General features: G+C 40.3%; 1 protein-coding gene across 3 annotated transcripts in view; it reads left to right on the top strand.

The window, feature by feature from the left end:
* The first annotated feature begins 14,968 nt into the window (after window positions 1–14,968).
* tmco4 (transmembrane and coiled-coil domains 4) overlaps window positions 14,969–18,183 on the top strand; it is a 78,227-nt gene continuing 75,012 nt past the window's right edge. Inside the window, exon 1 of one of the 3 annotated variants that reach the window (XM_052039236.1) lies at window positions 14,969–15,127. The gene's annotated coding sequence lies outside the window, so the exon portion shown is untranslated. The remainder of the gene's footprint in view (window positions 15,128–18,183) is intronic. The other 2 variants (XM_052039237.1, XM_052039239.1) reach the window with 2 other exon arrangements.

The raw sequence follows: 18,183 nt of genomic DNA, 5'->3' as shown, positions 1-18,183 counted from the left end.
CTGCTTTCCATGTCACAACTTCCACCATTGTCCCTGTGCTCACTGTTATACATTGGCTTACGTTTCAGCAACTGCTCTAGTTTAAAATTCTCATCCTCACTTTCAAATATCTTCACATGGTCTCCATTCCCTATTTGCCCCAGCTCCCTTTTAGAAATCTCCATACTCTTCCGATTCCAATCTCTTGTGTTTTTCTGATTTTAAACACTCAAAAGCATATGCTGTAAACTCTGGAATTAATTTCCTAACCCTCTCTATGTTGCTCTCCTCCTTTAAGGCACCATGAAACTACCTCTGCGACCAAGCTTTGGTCATTTGTTCTGGTATCTTCATGTGGTTCCAATTTGATTTTGGTTAGATAAGACTTGAATGCAAGGTCATTCACCTAGGGGTTGAATATAATTAAAATCATGAGTAGGTGATGTCAGATTGGACTTTAAAAGCATGTATATTGCAGAAGGAATGGGGAATAGCAAGGATGGAATAACTCCTGATTTCAACAGTCAGAAAGCATGGAAGAGAAAGAATATGTAGAGCAGTATTTGAAACAAGAAGGAAAGGAATATTTGCAGGAAATTTGATCATGGCAATGTTGATGAGAATAAAGACCAAGAAGAGTGATGGAGAGATTGGGTTGAGAGGAGAGAGAGAGAGAGAGAGAGAGAGAGAGAGAGAGAGAGAGAGAGAGAGAGAGAGAGAGAGGAGAGAGAGAGAGAGAGAGAGAGAGAGAGAGAGAGAGAGAGAGAGAGAGAGAGAGAGAGAGAGAGAGAGAGAGAGAGAGAGAGAGAGAGAGAGAGAGAGAGAGAGAGAGAGAGAGAGAGAGAGAGAGAGAGAGAGAGAGAGAGAGAGGAGAGAGAGAGAGAGAGAGAGAGAGAGAGAGAGAGAGAGAGAGAGAGAGAGAGAGAGAGAGAGAGAGAGAGAGAGAGAGAGAGAGAGAGAGAGAGAGAGAGAGAGAGAGAGAGAGAGAGAGAGAGAGAGAGAGAGAGAGAGAGGAGAGAGAGAGAGAGAGAGAGAGAGAGAGAGAGAGAGAGAGGAGAGAGAGAGAGAGAGAGAGAGAGAGAGAGAGAGAGAGAGGAGAGAGAGAGAGAGAGAGAGAGGAGAGAGAGAGAGAGAGAGAGAGAGAGAGAGAGAGAGAGAGAGAGAGAGAGAGAGAGAGAGAGACAGAGAGAAGAGAGAGAGAGAGAGAGAGAGAGAGAGAGAGGGAGAGAGAGAGAGAGAGAGAGAGAGAGAGAGAGAGAGAGAGAGAGAGAGAGGAGAGAGAGAGAGAGAGAGAGAGAGAGAGAGAGAGAGAGAGAGAGAGAGAGAGAGGAGAGAGAGAGAGAGAGAGGAGAGAGAGAGAGAGAGAGAGAGAGAGAGAGAGAGAGAGAGAGAGAGAGGAGAGAGAGAGAGAGGAGAGAGAGAGAGAGAGAGAGAGAGAGAGAGAGAGAGAGAGAGAGAGAGAGAGAGAGAGAGAGAGAGAGAGAGAGGAGAGAGAGAGAGAGAGAGAGAGAGAGAGAGAGAGAGAGAGAGAGAGAGAGAGAGAGAGAGAGAGAGAGAGAGAGAGAGAGAGAGAGAGAGAGAGAGAGAGAGAGAGAGAGAGAGAGAGAGAGAGAGAGAGAGGAGAGAGAGAGAGAGAGAGAGAGAGAGAGAGAAAGAAATGGAGGGGGGCAATGAGCTTTCTCCTGCCGCATATGTTCGTGTGAGATTCATGTGACAGAACATCTTCTGGTCATGGGATCATATTCAAATGTTGTGAGTTGACAGTCTAAGAGTTAGAAGTTACTGAATGGTAAATGTGTGCTTGGCATGTATGGTAAGCTGAAACATGTCTAATGATTTCCCTGTTGCAACATCCAAGAAATAGTTCGGTGTAACTTAAGAGTCAGAAGAAACATCTTTCTTTGTTAGGAATATTTGATTTTCCCAGGAGTTACTGCAACCATGTCAGACAGTAGACCTGAATGTGGAGCAGTTAGACGGGCAGATTTGCAAAACAATCATGGTATACTTCAGCCAAGCAAGACAATGGGAAGGGTTAATTTGCCCCATTAGACAAGATCCGGGGCTTTGTTTGAGTTTGTCGCGAAACCATCTCGGTTGTACGTCCATGGAGCCATTCACTCTCTAGAAGATTGGAATTTTAATCTGTTTCAGTACGCAATAACAATGGATTTTTCTGCACCAATGACTGATGAGACTCTCAAAAACAATGGGAGGGTTTAGCAAAAGGTGTGAAATCCTTTGTTATGTCAGGACCAAGCGAGGCGCAAAACCCTCCTCGACTTCTATAGATGCGCCCCGCAGGAGAGTCCTTCGGAGCTTCTCCATGGGTTGATTTGTAGCCAACACCTGGTGACATTTAAGTCCCTTCACATCTTGCTGAAGTATCACAGGGCTCCCCTTCAGTGACAGACTGGGTGGCGGACAACACAATGTTGCTAAGTATTACCATCAATTGTGTGCAATTTGGTGTAGCCAACACCTGGTGACATTTAAGTCCCTTCACATCTTGCTGAAGTATCACAGGGCTCCCCTTCAGTGACAGACTGGGTGGCGGACAACACAATGTTGCTAAGTATTACCATCAATTGTATGCAATTTGAGCTCGATTTTAACAGGGAAGTGTTAAGTGAAAGAGTTTGGGTTTTTGGTCTTGTTCTTTTAGTTTAGATTAGATTAGATTTGTAGCTGTGTTTTAGACATTGAACCAGAGCTGTAGACCTTTGTTTTTAGGTGTTTTTAGTTGTGTTAAATAACGTTACTTGAACTTACTGTGAAATTGTAGTGTCTTTCATTACTGACTCTGTTGTTCGAAAGGAACCCAAAAGAACCTGAGTTCTATTTTAATACAACATGAAAGATGAAATTAAATTTCTTGGAAGCTTTGGGAAATGGAGATATAGGATTTCCATTTGAGATGAGAGAAGATTGTGACCACAGAAGTGTCATTTGATGCAGTACCAAGGGTAGAGTCATTGAGGAGGGGAAAGTTACTGGATCATTATGTGAGCTCTTGGTTGGCAATGTGAAAAATGTGAATAATATATCTTTGAAGATCTCAGGAAAGATGTTTACTGTCTTTAAGGCATGTGGGAGATCAAGATACAATTACTCAATTACTGCTCCATGATCAAATTGGAGCATATGAACATAGAGGGTCTGAAATCAGAAGGAAAATAAAATGGAATCATCAGCAGAGGAATGGATTGGGGTGGATTATGTATTTCATATATCCTCACTTGATGGCGCTATCTACCAGTCACTAAATAAGCCACAGGATTGTAACCATTTCTCCTTTGCTGCCTTTGTGTTGATCATACTCAAATAGAAGGCTGCATTCTCACTCAGCAAATGATGTCCACATACCAACACCATCCAAGTTGCATGTGTAAAATGGCACTTCTTGCTATTACCCAGACAGAGACAGCTCCTTCAAGGGACAAGTAGAGAAAATTATTTCAGTAGGTGAAAAGAACTGCTGAAAGGAAATCTTTAGGTGAAATCCCAAACCCAAAGCGTCATGAAGTTTATAAGATAAGATATCTTTATTAGTCACATGTACATCGAAACACACAGTGAAATGCATCTTTTTGCGTAGAGAGTTCTGGGGGCAGCCCGCAAGTGTCACCACGCTTCCGGTGCCAACATAGCATGCCCACAATTTCCTAACCCATACGTCTTTTGGAATATTAAAAAGTAAGATTTACATCCAATTGCAATTAATTACATTTGAACAAATACTTAACATTATTTAATCAATTTTTGGGTCTGATTAAGAACAAATTTACTGTCTGGGACTCTGGGCTTAGTTTGGATTTATAGGTTTTATTCTCTATAATGCATATATTGGGATAGCACCCAAATGCACAGTAAACTGCTCAGCGGTTTTGAAGAACAGTGCAGGGTCCTAAGAACCTCGTCTCTGCAGTCACCTAATGCTGGACAGTGCTCATGTTACAGGGCTGAAGGCAGAATATGGAACAAGTGCAGGTAAACTGAAGACACAAGGGGCCTTGCTTTACTGACAAATGTTCAGTCCAGGTAAACATGATTCACTGTAACTTCACATTAAATATTATGATGTCACCGCAATTTGTATCTTGGTTTTTGATGTTAAATTTTGTACTCTGCAAGATATGTTTATCAATATTTTAACGAATGTGTGTGAATTGTCCACCCTTATACAGTCACTGCATTGGCTACTCCAGTCCCAAGTCAACCTTAGTTCCATCAATTCTGCAAAGATTCCAGTGTCCTTAGTAGAAGGCATTCTGTCCTCCCCCTCCTGAACTTTGCCCCTCATGTTCCTGGGCTGGGCTTTGCTCCTCTATTGCTGGATTAGAAGGCACAGTCTTTTTCCTCTGATTGTTGGACTTTACTTAAATTACTGAGCCTCTTACCTCTGGATCCTATGGGGCAGCACCCTACCTCTGGATCATGTCCTTGTTAACAGAGTAGGGCTCTAGTCATCACTGCCCAGCTCCACCCTCTTGTTACTTGGGATCGAGATGTAAAAGGCCAATGTCTAACAATTCACCCTTTCAGGGCAGAATGATTTATATGAGGAGGATAATCACTTGTTAAGTCACACCATGTGAGCTATGAAAACACTACTTCCCACTCTGCATGCTTTCCTAATTCACACACCACAGTAAAACACGGAACTTACTGGATTTTAAACCCTTTATCACCTACAAATACAAAGTCTGCTTTTAATCAGTTCAATTTATTTTCCATCAAATCCATGGAAGACTTTGCTCCTGTTGATGAAGTGAATATTATGTGTTTCTCTCAGCGGGAATACCCCTAATTGGTGCTCTGAGTAAGGACAGCAATTATTAACTACCATACTTAACCAGAGCACACTGTAAGTAAATTATAGGTAAATATGTAATAGATTTTGCAGTAGAATTAAGTTTGTAATGAAGATACAGCAAACCACTTTTGTCATGATGTTAGTTTGGCTTAGTCTTAATACTCTCATTTTTAAGTTAGAATGTGGTGGATTCATGTCTTGCTGCCGTTCATTTCAGTCTGGTGCTCAGTTCTGACACTGTGGAATATCCACAGGCAAATCCTCAAGTTTGCCTGCACTCAGAAATCCACCTCTATCCAATGCCTGTCACTTGATTGCCTGCAAGCCTCAATCTTAACCAATGCGTCAACCTCAGACCCAATCTAGTATTGAACAAGGCTGTGTCATCACCCCAACACTTTCTGCAATTTTTCTTGTTGCAGTACTCCACCTCACAGCTAGTGGAGCTAATTTAAAGGAAACTATTCAATTTACATTGCTTCCATTCCAGAACCAAGGACACAATTTAACATAGATGACACTTATGTATGTGTAGGGTTCAGAGGCTGAGCCAGTCATCATCAACTTGTTCACTGAAGGATACAAGACAATGGACCTGACATTTAACCCTAACAATAAAGGTCCACAATGAGATTTTGGAAAATGTGAGCCGCTCCCCATCTGTCAGGAGCATCTCTTGGTGAAGGCAGACATTGATGATGAATTCACCGTAACCTTCAGTGCACAGGCACAGCCTTTGACTGAGAAAAAGGCTGTTCGAAAATTAAAACCTCAAACCCTATTGAGTAACAGTTATCACTGTCCTCCTGTAAGCTTCTGAGACACAGGCTACCTACAATAGGCAGCACAGGGTCTCCAGAAAATCCTCTTAAATCCACTGGCAGGGTAAGTGCACCGATGTCAACATTGGTGCATAATGTCAACAAAGTGCACCAATGTTCCAAGCTAACATCCCCTGCATCAAGGCTGTAGTTACACTCAGCCAGTTCCGATGGGCAGGTCACCTCATTTTCATGCCTGACATCAGATTCCCAAAACTGTTGCTCTACTCCAACCTCCAAAACAAGTCTAGCAGTCCAAAGAAGGGAATGATTCAATGTTCTCAGAGACTTCTTGAAAAGGTATAACATCCCCAATGACCCATGCGGAATGCAGACCAAGGATCACTCATAATGGAGAAGGAGTACTTGGGATAATACTCAAATCCCTTTATCTAGTGAATGAGGAAGCCCAGCAAAAAGGGCAGGAGGAGCATTACACCTCTCAACATCCCCACCCATCGATCCATCAAGCACCTCTTGCCCAAATAGGGGAGAGTCCACTGGCCTCATCAGTCCATAGGAATGTAATGGAAACAAATCATTCCTCAACCCCGGGGGACTGCCTCAGAAGCATTGAGGTGTACTGTGGATGATTCTAGCCTGACATTCCCGTCCCTGCTTTTGGGCTTTGCTGCATTGTTAACAAGTTATCCTTAGAGGGGACATTGAAATGAGACTCCAGTGCCTGCTCCAGTGGAAGTTAAAAATCACACAAATCTAATCAAAGAGCAGGCAGCTTTCTGGGTGGAAGTAGACAACATCCCTTCTTCAACCCACACACCAAAAGTATATTTGTGTTCAAACCAACTCATTGGTATTTGTGGAGTAGGGGTATGGAATTGATCTTTCATGTTGGCCATTAGTAAACCATAACACAACCTAAGACACCGGGTAATCCTGCAAACACAGCAGGTTGTTAACACAGTAAGAAGTTATTTGTGGCATCACATAACCTTTTCTCTGTGTTAAAACAACCTCAGCTGTCCTACCTTCTTCGCTGTATCCTGAAGTCTAATTCTGGTTCTAATATTTATTTAGTTAATCTATGTAACATGGATCTCTCTCCTGCCCCTATCCAAAGCCATGACAAAGCATTCACTAATTGCCAGATGATTAGAGGGTGGTGAAAGTTGTTCTTTTGTTTAAGAAAGGGAGTAGGATAACCCCAGGAATTACAGACCGGTTGAGTCTCACTACTGTGGTGGGCAAATTACTGGAGAAGATTCTCAGAGACAGGATTTATGGGCATTTGGAGAAGCATAGGCTGATTAGGCACAGTCAGCATGACTTTGTGAGGGACAGGTCGTGCCTCACGAGCCTGATTGAATTCTTTGAGGATGTGACAAAGCACATTGATGAAGAGCAGTGGATGTGGTGTACATAGATTTTAATAAGGTATTTCTCTTCAGTAATTTTTATTCCCTCCCTTACTCACCACATGATAATGTCATTGTCAATCCCTCTGCAACAAGATGTCTTTTTCTAATCAAATCCTCCCTAATTGAAAAAGACATTTCCTGTTACCTTCACTGCTCCACCAGAAACATTTCAGTATCTTCTTCTAATTGTTGCATCTTGCTTATAGTATAATTGTATTTTCTTCATGGATAATGCTGGCAAGGGTGTTATTTATTGTCAGTCCTAGTCACGGTAACAGCTTTCTCCAACAATTACAGATCCTAGTTTTTGTAGAAGCATAATAGAAGTGGTTTACTGGGCTTCTCCAGAAGTCAACAACGTCAATATTGGATTGGAGTTACATATAGGTCAGATCGAGAAGTACTGCAGTTTCCTGTGTATGTAATACGAGCTACTACCTATAATCTCTCTTCGGCCTGAACACAGTGCAGCACAAATCAAAACTCTTTTTAAAGCTTTATGGAAATTAAGTAACACCACTATCAAGTAAGTTTTTTTACAATCCTCTTCATTGTTGTACTTGTGTCATCCGTTAATTTTGTTCTTCTTGCCCAAATCCAAATAATTTATGTATTATTATAAATATCCACATTGAAATGCTCACTAATTTAATCTCAAATTATAGATTCTAAGAGTTTATCTACAGTCAAACTAATTGGTACATTTACCTGATTTATTCTTCTTCTCTTTCTTAATCAGTGTAATAAAGGCACCAGTGACAAATGATGTGTGATTTATCTACAAAGAGTACAAATTGAGGAAGCTATGATGAACTTTTACAAAACATTGGTTGGCACAGCTGCAGCATGGTGTTGTAACCTGGTCACTGCATCTATGTGACCAGATGCAGGATTCAGATGCACTGTAGAGTGTTGTAGACTCAGCCAGCTCCATCACAGGCACAACCCTCACCACCATCGAGGACATCTTCAAGAGGTGGTGCCTCAAGAAGGCAGCATGCATCACTAAGGACCATCACCATCCAGGACATGCCCTCTTCTCATTACTGCTATTGGGGAGGAGGTACAGGAGCCTGAAGACCCACACTCAATGATTTAGAAAAAGCTTCTTCCTGTCTGCCTTCAGATTTCCAAATGGACCATGAACCCATGAACACTACCTCATTATTCCTTTTGTTTCACACTATTTATTTATTTTTGTAATTTATGGTAATTTTTATGTCTTTGCACTGCACTGCTGCTACAAATCAACAAATTTCACGTCATATGTCAGTGATAATAAACCTGATTCTGATTCCGAAGGATGAAGCATCCGAAATACTTTGTCTGGTGTAGGCTGATTGAATCCTGGTTTTCAAAAGGGAATTGGATCAGTGCTTGAACGAATTAAAATGGGGCAGTAGGGTTAAAGCAGAAGAAGGGTTACTATCAGCAATACCGTCAGAGAAAGCAGCCATAAACTCAAAGGGTCAAACGGCCTTCTGTGTCCTCGGTACTTGCATGGACGTATTCAGCAGTGGATGTGGAATTACTGTGATCTCATTGGGCGGGAGAATCAAGTAGTGTGCTTGCTCCATAACAAAGTTATAATGACACTGATTAGAACAAGCGATCTGTAGGAGGAGCTTGAAAACTCTCTATATAGATTAAGTGTATTGGCTTACAAATAAACCCCTACCTCTTTTCATGAACATGTTATGCCTTAATTTATTAAGACATTACAACCTTGATGGTTTAATTTTCACATAAATTATTCATGAAGGAAAACAAACGGGAAAGGTTTCAAGATTTAATTTCTCGTTCCTACTGAATTGGACAAGGTTCGGCAAATATGCAGAGATTCAGAACTAGCGACAGTAGATAGGAAAATATATTTGGCAGAAACAGCATTTTGTAACATCTGATCTCATTTTGGGGAGTGGTCTGACCTGACATAAACATGGTTAACAGCAATTAGTTTTATCTGTCTACAGCAAGTTAAAGTGTTAAGTCGATTGTTAATGACACTGAAATTAATTTTTAGGTGGTATTATCGCATTTCAGTACTTGGTAGAGAGCACACACACATTGAGTCAGAATTGAGTCTTAGCCAAGCCCTGCCATGACTTGCCCTCTTTCCTGTTAGAATGCTTCAGGTTTCCTAGTTGTTAATTTATGGTAACATTTCACCTTGAAATATGCTGAATAGTAAGTGAAAAAATGTGTTTTTCCCATCAATGTGATCAGATAGCTCTAACCATGTCTTCTTATCCATTGCCTTTTAATTATCCACCTGTTCCGTAAACATATGCTGTTTTCTGCATTTGCCAAAATATTTCCAATTCTATTCATTTCCACCATCTGTCCTTCAGTTACCTCAGCACCTAACATTTAGCCTCTCTCTCCTTCACCCCAGCTTCTCAGCTATATCCATTTTATGGCTAAAAATTTTAATCTCATCAATGTTGTATGTGTGTTCTACTGAAATCTGGGAGAAATCCAAGTCATGCAATTGCCTGTGGCTGTATTCCCAGAGGGTGGAGATGACTGTGACTTTCTCACTACAGGGTGGGATCTTTTTAAAGCAATGAAGTGATTTCAACAAACATACTTCATCTCTGTTTCTTAAAAACCTTGAGTGAAGCAGTATTAAAATGTTGATTCTGCTGCTAAAAATCAAAAAAGAGACGCAAACACTGGAAATCTGAAACAAAAACAGAAAATGCTATAAAAACTCAGCAGGTCAGATAGCATCTGTGGGAAGAGAAGCAAAGTTTATGTTTCAGGTCAGACACTTCAAGTTCAAAGTGTTGCAGTTTTAGTTGAGAATGTCTGGATAGGTGGATAGAAAATAGCAGAAGTAGAATAAAGTCGGGTTTTTTTTCAGTATAGTCCCTACCCAGAAGCATTATTTTGTAACTGTAAATAATAAACTTCTTTGCTGTGTCCAGTTATTAATGAAGTTGTCCTGCCCAACATGACATTCATTTCCACTGATATGATGCTGTCTTAATTGGACACTTTTGTGGCTAGGGCTTATTACAACACCTACCTAATTTCTCATAAATGGGTGAACACCATTTTTTGGAAGCAGAACACACCTCTTCAGAATTGAAACTTGCATTCTTCATAGTTTAATACTTAATTCTGTGCTAAATGCTTACATGATCGTGTAAACATCCACAACCTCTGTCAGCTTGGATCACTAGATAGCTTTGTTTCCATGCTGTGTATAATCTGAAATAACGCTACTCAGGGTGTTATATGCTCCACTGTTCTGTGTATTTTATTTAGGCATGTTTGTCTATTGTGTACAGAGATGTAGTTTGATGTACTTAATATAGCTTCACTGTGTAAAATATATGAAACTATTATAACTGGTTTTTAAAATGTCTGTGTACACATTTCCTGTACAAAAACCTACATTCTGTTGGCTTCACAATTTTTCTCTTCTTTTCTGTCAACATTTCTCATGCAATTATGCTATGTCAATTGTTACAATGAATAAGCAGTCCCTTGACACTAAGTGAGTCAGTGGTGTGAGTTGCTAAAGGTTCCCAAGTTCTTTGCCATTTTATATATTTAAAAATAAACATCAGCAATCTGCAAACAACACTAAAAGCAATTTAATATAACATAATTCTGCAATAGCTCTTATCTCTGCTTTATGTACAATTGCTATTATATATAAAGAACCATTGTGTTATATGAGGCACCTCTGTACAAAACACTGCTGTGTCCAATTACATATAACCATTATATATCGCAACTTTCTGTAACACACAAAATAATAACTCTGCCTTTTTGTTATGATAGTTCCCCAAATATTACACACAATCGGTCTATATATCCACAAATAATGTGCACAGCAGTACTTCCCTATCTATATCACTGTACTTTACACAGTTTTTCTACCACATTATTGTGCGTGATACTTGGCAGGATGGAATAAACACATGGAGAAATGTAATACATAATTATTCAATGGTGTTCAATACTGAGCAATGTTTTATGTATTGTATATTTTGAGCAGTGTTATATGTAACACACAAAGTAGTTTTTTACATATTACCACACATGGTGTGATATTTGTACAGCTGTGATTCTACTTTTATTTAAGGGCAATATTTTTTCATGTGTAGATCTGTGAGAAATTCAGAAACAAGTTCTGCTAGATCTCTCCCTTCTGCTGTTGTGCTCTCATTACCTTGCCTCACTGCAGTGTTAACAGAATCCAGGAATTCATCACTGAGCCACTTATAATCCAGTTCAGCACAACCCAAGGATGCCCAGTGCTCATTGCTGGCAAACCACAGATACCCTTCACATTGCCATACACACACCCTAAAGCTGCATAACTGTAAAATCCCAAGTCTAGAGCAGCTGTGACTGAAGCTCTCCTCCAGTTCCCATTGGTGCTTATCCCCCTTACATATGTATCCTCAGTACAGCTAAGTACCAGATACCAGCTGGTACATTCTGCATACCACTTTACTAGTAAGGTCCTAACATTAAAATTGCAAAGAAATACTGCAAATGCAAAATAATTGTTATATTCATAAATGAATGCCATTAATCAAGGACACTGATTTACTGATTTCATTGAAAAAAAGTATTGGAATTTAATATCTTAGGACTAATTAAAAATCTCAGTGTACATGCAATGAAGATACAAGTCAGCTTATTTAGTTACCATAAATGGGCAACTCTCATTGCGCAATACTTGGCAGAAGATCCTATTTTTACAACACAGTGTTTTCACTGACTTGATGTGATTGACGCCCTTAGAGACATGTTGGCAATTTATTAAAAACAGTATATCCAGTATACACAGACATAATTCCAAATTTCATACTTTGTTAAAACAAATGCAAAAGCTTCCCACCTGCAACATGAAATAAAAATTCAATTTTTGTTCCAATTCCAATTTTCCTCTTTTATTTGTTTAATAATTCAAATTTTGAGTTTTAAAGGAAAGAATTTCACTATTGCTACATTTTACATAGCAATTATATGGAAGAAGATTCCTATTCTTATGAACCAATGTAGAGTCTTAATTATCATGAGCAACACATCTTCTCCATTTTGAGATGTTTATCATTGACAGCAATGCCAAATAGAAGGGTCAGGATGCTCCACCCATCTGATGAAAAATTAACAAAATATCAATGCAAGCCATACTGCAATGATAAACGCTGTTCTGCTGTACTAACGAATTATTGGGAAACTCATAACTTATTGGCATTTTGTTGCTGTTACAGATTCATGCAACAAAAATGTCATTGTTGAATCATTTTGTCTAAAACCTTGCAAATTCAAGACATGAAAACAGTTCAGTACTTTAGATGACATAGACCCAGTTGCATTTCTCATTTCATTTCTTTATTTTGCTGAGTTCCCTCCAGTATAACCTGATCTGCTGGGCATTTCCTACAGTTGTGCATTTTGCAGCTTTTACATTCCTTTGTCTGTGTTCTCTCTCTCTATCCATCTCACTTCAAAGCTTTTATGTTCCTTCATTCATATTCTCCCTCTTTAATTTTTCTTATAAACCTATCAACCGGATGAGTTCATCTACAGCTTATTGCCATGGCAACCCTGGCCTTATCATTTTGCACGTAATCCCCTTTGTCCTATCTAACCCTCCCACATCCTCTCTAACATAAAATTAACTGTTTTCTTTTTTCCCCAGTTCTCATGAAGGATCTTCGACTTGAAACATTAACTCTGTTTCCCTTTCCACGGATGCTGCCAGACCTGCTGAACATTTCCAGCATCTTCTGTTTTATTTGGGTAGGTTAGCTCTTGAATGGGAGATTAATTAGAATTCAGTGCAGAAGACTTTACCTGACGAGGAGGGAAATGGTTTACACCAGATCACTCTACCAAGAATTAACTGGTTAATCCAAGATGCTTCATGTGGTTGCAATGGCCTTGGGATGGACTTTTTGATAACTGAAGCACCAATCATTTTGCAAACCAGAAAAAAATGGCTTCAAGCAAACCCATCAATGGAAATCAAACATCTTATTTAGGTTGACGTTTCAGGTGGAGAGCCTGCATCAGGACTACGAGCATAGATGGAGGATAGCTGGTATAAAGGGAAGAGGGGGAGGCAGCCTTTCCCCTCCCCCTCCAGTTTCCCTTTATACTGGCTATTCTCCCTCCACACTCTTAGTCCTGATGCTGGGTCTCAACCCAAAACTTTGACCGTTCCTTTCACTCCACAGATGCTGCTCCACCTGCTGAATTCCTCCGGCAGTTTGTTTCTTGCTCCAGATTACAGAATCTGCATTCTCTTGTGTCTCCATCTTATTTAGGTTACAGTCTATGCATAGTAACTCAAAATCTGATTTTATACTCTTTTTTGAATGTTAAATGAAATATTCATCACAATAGCAGGAATTATTGTTTTGCTTGTTTTTAAATCCTTTGAAAATCATGAAGAGTCGTGTGTTTATTTGATCATTATCTATGCATTTTGACAGAACCATGCCAATGTGTAAACACTGGTTCAAAAAAAGGCATGAATGTTAATATGGTTTAATCCAACTTTGATAGATTTCAGATGCTCCACTTGTGTATCATTATAATTTTTAGAAAATTCTTCAAAGTGTATCTCAATATAGAACCAAAAGCCCCTTCCTCTTTAGATGAAAAAAACTGTAGTGCCTGTGTTCTTTGTATTTTGTAAAATGCTGGAAAATATACTAAAGGATCAAAAATCTAATTAATGCTGGAAAACACGTCCACAAGCTCTGCCATGGCCATATCTTGGTGGGCACGCTCAACACTTCCATCCTCTTCTATATTATATACACTTAAGGTATAAGGAATGCTTAGTTTTTCTACAGCTTAAACATACAGAATATCAGCTTAATTACTCATTTAACCTTAGGGCCTTTTTGGAGTTTTCCTTTTTTTGGGATTATCTTGGCTTTTTGCAAGTATTCCAAGCTACTATATATGGATGACCGAAGCTGAGGAGAGCGAGAGGTGAGATTGTGAGCTGGTCACGCCTTGCAAAATAGGGAATTCGTGGCCTCTGAAAATGGATACGAGTACCCATGACAATTTCCACTTTAACTGATGAACCATTTCACGGTGAATGACATGAATTGAATGAGATGGTGAATTTCATCATCGACATCCACCTTCACTGAGAGGAGGCACCCCAGATATTTGAAGTGATCCACAATTTCTAGAGTTTCATTATGAATCGTTATTTTCAGAGGGTGGTGTTGTACAGCAGGGGCAGGTTGGTAGAGGACCTTTGTCTTGTGGCCTCCTTGTCGCCATCTGAGATTCTGCCAACAACAGTGGTGTCATCGACAAATTTATAAATGGCATTTGAGCTGTGCCTAGCCACATCTTCAAGGAGTGTCTCCAGAAGGCAGCATCCATCATTAAGGATCCTCACCATCTGGGACATGCCCTCTTCCCATTACTACCATCAGGGAGGAGGTACAGGAGCCTGAAGACCCACACTCAACGTTTCAGGAACAGTTTCTTCCCCTCTGCCATCAGATTTCTGAATGGTCCATGAACTCTATCTCGTTATTCCTCTTCCGCACCATCTATTTATTTATTGATTGATTGATTGATTGATAACAATAGTAATTTTTATGTCTTGCACTGTACTGGTGCCGCAAAACAACAAATTTCACGACATGTGCCGGTGATAATAAACCCTATTCTGATTTAACTTCCAATCCACCAATGCCTTCCATTTGTGATTAGTTAACACCTCAATTTCCTGGTCATGCTCATCAAACAGGTCTTGGTTCTTCTTGGTTGAGAAGCGATGAGTTTCTTCAGAGATTAATTGGTGGGCTTCAGAGAAGCCCAACTCCATCAGCACCTTGGAGCAATTATATCCCTCATTATCACGCCTTGTCCAAATGTGGGATCTTGCTATGCACGACAGTTCCACCTTTAACGCAAAAACAACCCACTCCATTTCCATAAAGCGTCTTGGGACATGACGCGTTGGTGGAAAAGGCGCTGCAGAAATGCAACTCCCAACCGTCACGCTCGTGCACGGGATCCGGGTGCGCGTGTGCGCGCGTGCGCGCGCTCCCTGCAGATTCGCGCCCGCCCGATATTCGCAGGCGGCGCGGTGAAGGTGGAAGCTGACCCGAGGCCTCCTGCAGGTAATGGCCGCAGCCCCCTCCGACCCGAGCACCGGCCCCAACCCCAACCCCGGGCCGTGAGTTCCTGGTCCCCGCTCTGGGCCGCTGCCCAGACCGCGGAGGTTCCTTTCTTCCGTAAGGCGTCTTCGTAGCGGAAGTTGGATCGGCTCAGCCGGGGCAAAACTGGTACAAACTTACTCCAAAGGGGAACGGCATACCCCGCCCGGGGGCCTGCATTCCTCAGTAAATACCTGGAATAATAATAACAGCCCCAGAATATCTTGAGTAAAATCTGCTTCTACTGTAACAGCTTTTTTCACTGAGCAAACGGTTAATATCTGTTCTCTCAGACAGAATGTCATAGAAGGAGGTCATTCGGCCCGTCAGGTCAATGCCAGGGAGCAGTCCCCTCTCCTTATTCCTCTGCACCCCTGCTGCTTTGTCACATATGCCCTTCAATTCCCCCTTTTGGTTCTTCTGACCTTTACATTGTGGTAATTTACAGTAGATAGCATATCCTTTGACACATAATAGGAAAATAGAGCACCTGGAAGAAACCCTCTTGGTCATGGAGAGAATGTGCAGACGGCACCCAATGTCAGGATCAAATCTGGGTCCCTTGGAGTAGTGAGGCAGTGGCACTAACGTGCTTTATAACAAACATCTTTACCGAGGTGAATATTCTGACTAATACCTGTCTCCTCAACCAGTTTAATAGTTGCCTGTACTGTATCTAGCTAATTGTTTTGAATAAGTCCTTCCTCTTCAGCAATCCCCAATAAGGTAAATATCCATGTAAAGCCTTTCTCCTTAGAAACATAATAGCTGTCTTCACCTAGGTAAATATCCTGAGTAATACCCAGGCCCCTGGACAAGAATGCAAATATCCAACTAACACTATTTCCTCATGATCATTGAATCCAAGTCTGGGAAATCACTTTGTTCGTATGTGTAGTGCACAAATCCAGCAACAGAAGCATTGGGCTTCACAGTCTGTTCTATGTGCCTTTGTAACTTATTGTTGTATACATTGTGAAGCATGTGACCAGGTATGTAGCATATGTTTATGATGGCACCAAAATTTATGCGTTTATTGAATCTGTTTTGTTTCAAATCTGGCAAATAATGAGAATGTGTGGAAGCAAGATCATTTACATGTTTAACTGTATTTATAAGCTTTTGACAATTTGGCTTTGAGGTTTTCAGCTGCAACTACATTGTTAAAGAGATAAACATTAAGGATTCAAGATCCCTATTGTGTAACTAGAGGAATAGTACTGTAGCCCATTGTGAAAATGTGCTTTGCAGAGTGTTGGCTGACCTCATCTTGAGGTCTGTGTACAGTTTCTGGAGTAATAGTGAGGTGGTACAGAGGAATAGCTTAGCTGCAATTCGAGTACTGTGCACTGCTCCTGGGATAATAAATTAATATAAAGCAAGGTGTACTTAGAATAGTGATGTTTCGCAGCAATAAATGCATATGTATTGATTTCAGAGCAATTTGAGTCCAAACTTGTGAGTCATGAGGGATGGGAGAAGGTAAAATAATGTAATCACATTTGCATTAAAAATTGTATGTACAGTTGTTGGCTCAAGGTTTGGATAAAGAAGTACCAAAATAGTGACTGTTGAATGCTGCAGCAACTTGTAGACAAATGCAAGCTAATCGGTGGATTTTATAAAAATACAGTTAAATGTTTGTCAGAGTGCAAAAAATCCTGCCCTCCAATCCTGCTTACATTTATGAAACTTGTTCACATCAGTCCTTTACTCTTTCCCAGCTGGCTAAAAGCACTTTTTAAAAAATAATGGGTGTAGTTATTTGTTTTGGGGATTCTTTTAGGTTTTATTCCAATTTTTTTGCTTGGAGATGGAGCCTTCATCTCTCCCCATCCTTAACATTATCTTGAGTGAGACCTGGTACAAAACATTACGAGAATGTAGCCTTGGCATGGTTCTAGTCATCCAGTCTCTGGGAGAGGTGCACATGGGTTCAGGCCTACTCCAGAGACTGAGTGCATAATCAAAGAAAAACTGCAGAATACTGAAGGAGTGGTATACTATTGGCTGGTCCATTCTTCAAATCAAAGCTTCACCTGGGTTCTTAGGCAGATGTTAAAGGTCACGTCGCACGATTCAGTGATGGGGGAATTCCCCTACTTTCCTGCCCACGTTGAAAAATAGTTCATCTTGCATGGCTGTTTGTAAGACTTTGCTGTGTGCAGATTCACTGCAGCATTTCCTACATGAGAGCAGTAACCATATTTTGCAAGTACTTAATTGGATGTGAAACATCCCAGCAGGTCCTTAATGCCTCAATATAAATGCAAGTACTTTACAATATTTAATATCTATGAGCTTCCATTAATGATCTCTGCCAGTACTTGGGCACGTCTGTGAATAAAGACCAGTCACCTTGTGTGAAATAATCTTGAATTGCTAGTTGGTTATAACTAACAAACTGGAATCCTGGCAAGGTTTCTGTAAATTGTGAATATTCTTGTTTAGTTGGATAAATTTTAACAACTCTCTCAGGAGAGGTGCTCTCAAATGCCTTCCCTCAACCTCAAAGCTCATTTGAGTTGATTTATCAACCAAGTAATCCCCTTTCTCAATGTCAGACTATCTTCATGTAGCCAAGTAACATTTCTGTTGTTAGAAATTAATTGCTTGTTAATTTATTGTACGCAAGGGGAGGTGCAGCACCCTCAGTTTTTTAAGTTATCTCTCATAAGTGGTTAATGAAAAGATCTGGCTATCAGGCTGGTACAATTCATGTGAAGTTGTTGAGTTGTAAGCCTCGTTTTGAGCAGTACTTTCTACAGTTAGATCATATTTCATACAGCCTATCTGTGAATTTGAAGGTCACAACCTACACAAAGTTAATGAACAACATTCCAAGTGTTTTGTGGCCCCAAGTTTGAGGAACATTGTAAGAAGTTGTTTCTTGTCTTTTGTTTGCCATGCCAGGGGTTAGTGTGCATGTTACCTAAACTGGATGAAAAATTTCATTGTGGAACATTATATACTTAAATCTAATTAGAAGATGGATGGTATTGAGGTATTTGTGTGACGTT

The sequence above is a fragment of the Pristis pectinata genome, chromosome 26 (genome assembly GCF_009764475.1).
Source record: "Pristis pectinata isolate sPriPec2 chromosome 26, sPriPec2.1.pri, whole genome shotgun sequence".
Taxonomy (NCBI): domain Eukaryota; kingdom Metazoa; phylum Chordata; class Chondrichthyes; order Rhinopristiformes; family Pristidae; genus Pristis; species Pristis pectinata.
This window is presented reverse-complemented; position numbering and strand designations above follow the sequence as displayed.